The sequence below is a fragment of the Solanum pennellii genome, chromosome 2 (genome assembly GCF_001406875.1).
Source record: "Solanum pennellii chromosome 2, SPENNV200".
Taxonomy (NCBI): domain Eukaryota; kingdom Viridiplantae; phylum Streptophyta; class Magnoliopsida; order Solanales; family Solanaceae; genus Solanum; species Solanum pennellii.
In genome coordinates, this window is record NC_028638.1 from 25746947 (window position 1) to 25753884 (window position 6938).

The window sequence follows — 6938 nt, forward strand, 5'->3', positions numbered from 1 at the left end:
TATATCATATACATAGCTTGTAGGTTCTATAATGAGAAAGCTCCTTCATCACAACCCAACATTGTGTGAGAACATAACATCATAACATAGTAATAGGATGCACGTGTGAATCATCTTAAATCCCTCATAATAATGCACCTATCGTCACCTCACAATTCATTACATTCATATCATGCTATCATATTCATATTATCATTAATTTCTATCATACTCACATATTCATACTTCAATCGACCAACAACCTCAAGAATAGGCCAACATTAATACAATGAAGTATTTATAACCTTGAAAGTCTTACCAATGGCTTCAACGAATCGTATCCAAGACCTCACCTTCAAGTCAATGATTTTTACCCAAAAATTAAATCATCATCAATATCATAGTAAACTATACAAGAATACATTCAATTACATCTCCCTCTATCATAAACCAACCTAAATCACAAGTTAGGGTTAGGAAAAGAAGGATATTCATGAGTCTTTATAGAGATTTAGGGCAAAGCTTCAAGGGATGCATCAATTGACACATAACCATACATAAATCATCACTATTAATTAAATTAATACTAAACAATTCAATTTAGAAAGTAGACCCACGAAATTAGATGAATACAAGCTTTTTGATGAACATTGATATAAAATTTTTGAAGAGTCTCTTGGGAAAAGATTCCCAAGAGTGAATCTCCTCCATACCTTGAGAATACTTGAATATTAGTGAATTAAAGTCCTGGTTTTGGAGCCCTAGAGAACACTTGACCTTGTTCTTCAATGGGGTCTTTGGAGTAGTGAGAGAAAATAGAGAGAAGGGGGATCTATTTGGTGTTTTGGATTGAGGTGTTAGGTTAGTTCAATTGATAAGGATCCTTTAATACCCCTAAAATAACTAATTATAACCTTCAATAATTATTAATTAATCAATTAACTAATTACCTAACCAACCCACTTAAGCCGTGTGGAGGCAGTGAGATAGGGCGTCCTTAAAATGGAGCCAAGGCTCAATCTTCTAAGTATGGACTCACGACCTCCATCGACGGGGCATTAGTCTATTAACAGATCGTCATTTGCTTCGTCGAATGCACATTGTCTTTGATAGATTATTGAATCAAATGTTTGGGTCCTCCTCGAGGTCCCTTACGGTAGCCCTCGGGTAGCCATACCCGCACTTTTTAACTTTAAACACTCACTAAGGTGTACCCTAGGACCTTTCACAAAGTTTGACCTTCATACGACTCTTCAAACCCTATACAAAACCTAAACGCACAGGTCGTGGTCGTTTCTTGATGTTTAGGCTCTAATTTAAAGCATTCGACACTAGGTGAGACTCTAGCCTACGTGCGTGGATTTATGAGGTATAACAATATCCTCCCTTGGTAAACATTCGTCCTCGAATGAAACTTTAAACATGTGTTTGGAAATTATGCCTCAAGACTAGCAGCCCAACAAACCTATGTGACATAAGGATAATTCAATGACAAAGAAGGAAACATTCACTCCCTTCTCAACACCACAAACACCATTTATGAGAGAGAAATCATGACAAAGACCAATTATGTATACCTTTCACAATTTCACATTTTTTCTAGGAGGAATATCCTTCTCCTTTTAATATGGCTCAACATATTCAACAACAAGCAACACATATATTTTCATCACTTCACACTTGAGCAATTTCACAACAAATATCACATAACTCAATATGCAAAACATGTAATTAAAAATTATCAAGTATGAAGACACATAGTTCAAAACATATATGAAACATGGATGTTTCACTTGCATAATGAAGGGAAATCATAGAAATTCGCAACACACTTAAGACCCTCCAAACAAAAAACTAGGAGAAGTTACTAACCTCAACCTTGACTAGAAGAGGAAGGAAAAATACGAGGATATTGGGATTTTATTTCGGCCTCGGCCTCCCACGTAGCATATTCACTAGTTGGTTCTTCCAAAGAACCTTTAAGGAAGTTACTTCATTATTCCTCGAACTCTTCACTTGCCGGTCTAAGATCTCAATCCGGACCTATTCAAAGGAAAGTTTGGCATTGACTTCTAAACCTACTAGAGAAAGGATCAACACCAAATCATCTATGCACTTTTTGAGGATTTACACATGGAAAACCGGATGGACCTGAGCCAACTCAATTGGTAATTTCAACTCATAGGAAACACTTGCGATGCGTTTCACGACCTCATATGTCCCCACATATCGTGGACTAAGTTTCCCCTTTTTGCCAAACCTCATCACTCCTTTCATGGGTGATATCTTCACATAGACCAAGTCACATACCATAAACTCAAGGTCCCTTCTTCTATTGTCGGCATAGGATTTTTGTCGACTTTGGGCCGTCTTCAAATGATCCCTTATAAGTTGGAATTTCTCCACAACCTCATAGATTGCCTCCGGACCTATTAGGGCAAACTCGCCTACCTCAAATCACCAAATTGGAGATCTACATCTCCTCCCATAAAGGGCCTCAAAGGGTTCCATGGCGATACTCGAATGATAAATATTATTGTAGGTGAATTAAATCAATGGTAGATGATCATCCCAATTACCCTTGAAGTCAATAACATATGTACTCGAAGGTTTGGATTGTTGTTTCCACCAAACCATGTGTTTGTGGATGAAACACAGTTTCACTTTAGTACCTAACCCACTTTGGATGCCTTCCAAAAACTAGAAGTAAATTGAGGACCCCTATCCGAGATGATAGACAAGGGAACCCCATGCAAACTCACAATCTCATTAAGATACAAGTTAGCATATTCCTCTGCCGAATAGGTAGCTTTGACGGGGATAAAATGGGCAGATTTTGTCAACATATCAACAATAACCCATATTGAATCAGTTTGCATCTGGGTACAGGAAAACCCAAAATGAAATCAATATTGATATCTTCCCATTTCCAATTAGGGATATCTATCTCTTCAGTTAACCCTCTTGGTCTTTGATGTTCGGCCTTGACTTGTTAATAATAAGGACTTTTGTCCACAAACTCTACTATATCCTTTTTCAAACCGTCGCACCAATAGACCTCTTGTAGATCATGATACATTTTGGTGGAACCCGGATGAATGGTATATCAAGAACCAAGAGCCTCTTCCATAATTTGTCTTCTTAAGTAATCCACATCTGGCACACACAACCTTTCTTGGTACCTAAGCACACCATTCACCCCTTGGGAGAATGACTCATTTGACTTAATAAGTACCGATTCCTTTAACTCCATAAATAGAGGGTCAAGATGTTGGTTAGAATTCACCTCAACCACTAAAGATGAATTGGGGTTATGATGGACCATGAAACCCCATTTTTAAGAATCTTCAAGTCGAACATCCGACCTGGACAATCTATGCACATCTTTCACTAACTCTTTCTTACCATCTTCAACATGATCTACACTAGCCATAGTCATTCGACTCAAAGCATCCACAACCACATTGGCTTTTACGGTGTGGTAAAGGATACCCATATCATAGTCCTTTAAGAGTTCTAACCATATTCTTTGTCAGAGATTTAACTCCTTTGAGTGAACACATTTTGAAGACTCTTATGGTCGGTGAACACATCTACCCCATATAGATAATGTCTCCATATCTTCAAAGCAAACACTACGACCGATAATTCAAGATCATTAATTAGATAGTTATTTTCATGTAGCTTGAGTTGTTTAGAGGCATATGCTATCACCTTAACATGTTTCATGAGGACACAACCCAAACCTAGTCAAGACGTGTCACAATACAAAACGAACCCTTTGGTATCCTCCGATAAGGTAAACATCGAGCGAAGGTAAGCTTATATTTATACTCTTGAAAACCTCTTTCGCAAGCTTTTTACCACTCAAACTTAAATTTCTTTTGGGTTAAGGTTGTCAAAGGATAAGCGACGGATGCAAACCCATCAGCAAATCTCCTATAGTACCCATCCAAACCCAAAAAGCTTCGAATATCGGTTGGAGTAAAAGTCCTAGGCCAATTCTTAACCGCCTCCATTATCATTGGATCGAACTTTATACCCTCACTTGAAAAAATGTGACCAAGAAAAGAAACCAATCTCAACCAAAATTCACACTTACTATATTTAGGAAGGAGTTGATGCTCCTTGAGGACTTGCGATAATTCCTAAAAGGACCCATGTGTTCATCCTCATTCTTATAATACACCAAGATATCATCAATGAAAAAATTAAAAATAAGTCAAGATAATTCCATAACACCCTATTCATAAGGTCCATCAAATCCATCGGGGCATTAGTTAGACAAAAAGACATGACTAGGAACTCATAATGGCTATACCTAGTTCAGAAAGACATTTTAGGAATGTTAACACCTCCCATTCTAAGTTTATGATAACCCGACCTCAAGTCAATTTTTGAATAGTATCTTGCACCTTGGAGTTGATAAAACAAATAATCAATTCTAGGAAGAGGATACTTATTCTTTATAGTGACATTTTTCAATTGTGAGTAGTCAATGAACATTCTAAGAGACCCATCTTTTTTTCACAAATAACACCAGAGCGCCCCATAGAGAAATGCCTGGTTGTATAAAATCCTTATATAGCAAATCCTTGAGTTGAAACTTCAATTTATTCAACTACGCTGGAGCCATCCGGGAAGGAGGAATCGATATGGGTTGAGTATCAAACATTAATTCTATGTCGAAATCTATTTCTCGTTCAGGAGTTCTGGGCAAATCATCGGGGATGACTTTCGAAAATCCTTCATTACGGGACCGACTTTAAAGGAGAACCCTCGGAATCAAGGTCCTTGACTATCAACACTTGATAAAAACATCTCTTAGAAATCATCTTACAAGCTTTTAGACATGAAATGATTTGAACTCTAGGAATTGAGTTTCCCCCGTTCCATTATAAAATGGTTTCATTAGGAAATTGGAATTTAACTACCCTTGTTCTACAATCTATTGAGGAAAAATAGACATATAATTAATCCATCCTTAATATGACATCAAAGTCCACCATATCAAGTTCTACCAAATCAACCAATGTAACTCTGCTGGACAATAACACGGGAAAACTCCTATAGACTCTTTTAGCCACAACGGAGTAACCCACCGGGGTAGAAACCGAAAATGGTTCAACTTAGACATCGGGGAGCATATCAAACTATATTACACTAAATGAGTTACAAAAAATAAAGTGTCACGGGGATCTATAATTGAAAATACTTGCAACATACCGTTAAAAATATCGGGAGAACCCTCTTGTTCACCCTTAAACTTTGAGAGCATAGAAGCGGTTCTTCTTATGAGCATCAGAATTAATACCACTTGCTTTTGATTGATTACTCTCCCTTCCTTTATCCTTTGACATGGTACAATGTCTAACCTTATGACCTCTCTTTCCATAACCAAAACAATTATCCGTTCCAATTAGACATTTATCCACATGCTTCTTGCCACATGTGGTACATTATGGAACCTTACGTGGTGAACCACCACCTTTTCCTCTTTGGTACCTAGGGTTATACACCAAATCGTAATGAAGCTTTGGGTCATTAGAAGGAACTTGGTTGGAGAATCTCTTCTTAAACTTTGGTTTGTCTTGAATCTCAAACTTAAACTTAGAAGTAACTCCATCATAGGGCCTTGACCTCTCTATTCTTACTCTTAAGCCTACTCTCCTCAACTTGTTGAGCATGTACCATCAAACGATAAATATTCATGTTTTCATGAGGCATTTCCGCATGACACTCTTCCACAAGATAATTGGACACAAACGTCACAAAGTTGTTCATTTTATTTCTAGGATTGGACACCAATGAAGAGGCATATTTAGACAACTTAGTGAATTCCAAAGAGTATTCTAGAACAGTCATACCTCCTTAGCGAAGGTTGATGAACTCTTCCAATTTTGCCTCTCTTTTATCCCTTAGGAAAAACCTATCAAGAAATTCCCTCCTAAAGATTTCCCAACTTATGGTACCAACTCTCAAAGCCCTATTGTCCTTTCATTGAGTGTACAACGTTTGAGCCACATCCTTGAGTTTATAAGAGGCTAGTTCGGCCTTCTTATTTGAACTCACCCCAATAGCATACAAGATCTTATAAACCTCATCACGAAAGTGTTGGGGATCTTTATTCACCTTAGACCCAAATAACATGGGAGGGTTCAACCTTGTGAAGTCCTCAAGCGAGAATCCATAGTACTAGGATTTTGATTCACTCGAGGTGCAACTTCCCGATTTTCTTGAGCCGTCATAGCTTGAGCATGAGTAGTTACGGCTTGAGCTTGAGTAGTCATGGCTTGAACCAAGTTTAGGGAAGTCGTCCTTATCTCTCAATCCATTATATTAGAGGATTAACCGGAGATTGGCCACCTAGAGGAGCTTGTGTAACGACCTGAAAGTACCCCTTAAAGAAAAGATAACTCTTGAGTCGTCACACAACGTATTTGACCTCACGAATGTGTTGCACATGCCTCTTAGCTATCATTCATTATTGCGAAATTGTGACTTTTCACAATAATATAAACGAGAATTTCTGTTATAAAAGAGAAAGGAACAAAGTCTCATCATCACAAGCCAACTTAAAGACACATCTTAAATATCTTAGGGTCAAAACCATTTTACATTGAAAGAAATACATAATTTTCTTATACAAGTCTTATAGAAGAAACTAAAGAAACATAGACTATGTCCTCGAATATATGAGGACATACTGATCTTGAGAGATTCGATTTCCCAAGCTTTTCCTCCTTAAACTTACACTTGCCTTCCACCTATACTTATAAAAATATATAATAGTATTGGGTTAGTACAAACATTGTACTAAATATGGCATTATGGAAAAACATGCAAAAGAGGACATTTTAGTGAAATAAGCCTTTCATACTATTTTAGTAAAACCTTCATGAATCAAGTTACTAAGAATCATATAAAACATCATTTAGCATATAAGGTGAAACTTCAGT